A 482-nucleotide genomic window follows, 5' to 3' on the forward strand; every position below is an offset into this window, starting at 1 on the left:
AAAAGTGTGTGCAAAAGAAAAAGAATAGAATAAATCGTTTTCAAAAATATTTTAAAACGTTCGTTATATTTTTTTTTTCTTTTATACAAACAAAGTGAGGTCACCTTTTTTCTCTTTTTGATTTCCTTTCACCCTTTACTCTCTCATGTTTCATTGTTCTATTTGGCACGTGACGTGACCTCTTTTGTTATCCTCTTGGCACTCAGAAAGTTATAAGACACTAAGGAATGAGTAGGTCAGTAGAAGCATTCAGATTGAAACGTCAGTCGTTTTTAGACACTAATGCACCTTTAACACACGCACAAATCCAGTCACTGGCACCGTATGCGACATGCACACAGACACTCACACACTCACTTACGGTATGTCGGTTCATCCATTCTTGTGAACAATGTCGAAAGATATTAAAACTTGCGTTAAGAATTAGTTCCTGTTTTATACTTTGTTCTCTCGGTTCTTAACGCGTTCGTCGTTAGAAAAAA

This window comes from Penaeus monodon, chromosome 33, assembly GCF_015228065.2.
Source record: "Penaeus monodon isolate SGIC_2016 chromosome 33, NSTDA_Pmon_1, whole genome shotgun sequence".
NCBI lineage: Eukaryota > Metazoa > Arthropoda > Malacostraca > Decapoda > Penaeidae > Penaeus > Penaeus monodon.